This window comes from Fonticula alba (assembly GCF_000388065.1).
Source record: "Fonticula alba strain ATCC 38817 unplaced genomic scaffold supercont2.58, whole genome shotgun sequence".
NCBI classification, from domain to species: Eukaryota; order Rotosphaerida; family Fonticulaceae; genus Fonticula; species Fonticula alba.
The window spans coordinates 363-1,022 of record NW_009243028.1 but is presented as its reverse complement, the minus strand read 5'-3'; positions in this window follow the sequence as shown (position 1 = coordinate 1,022).

The following is a 660-nucleotide window of genomic DNA, read 5'->3' as shown; positions in this document are numbered from 1 at the left end:
CCCCCCCTCCCCCACCCTCTCTCTCTCCCTCTCTCTCCGCGAGCCCCTCACACCCGTGACTTCTCCTCTCCTGTGCATGTACACATGCGGGCGGCTGGCTTGCCCTTGTTGTCCCCCACACGCCACACAGCTCAAGGCCCTCCGCGAGAGCATGGAGCGCATCAGCTTCCCCTCCGCCTCCGGAGGACCGGGGTTACCCGACCAGAAGGAGGGCCGCGGGGGGGTCGGGCGGCGGACAAGCGCGCCACCGCCACCATCGTCGCCACCCAGGCCGGACGCTGTCGGCGGGTGACAGTTCGAGTGACGGCCGACAGGGGGGGCGGAACGGAGCCGGAAAAGTGAGCGCGCCGTTGGCCGCCGCTCCGTACGCCGCCCCTCCTCTCCTCCGGGAAAAACAACAACAACAGCAAAATAGAACAATAAAGATATAGTCTCAGAGACAGAGGATAGCTTGCTTGCCTTTTTTTTGAGTGTACGGTGCTTGGTTTTGTGCACGCACCCCCTCGCACACGCGCGCGCGCGGGACAAGGAGGATCGAGGAGAGGAGAGGCGAAGGAGGCGCGCGGCACACGTGCTGCTCCAGGTCCCGTGTGCAGGGCGGGCGGCGCCGGCCGATCGCAAGAACACTCATCCGGTTGCCCTGGCCTTTTTACATGCGGG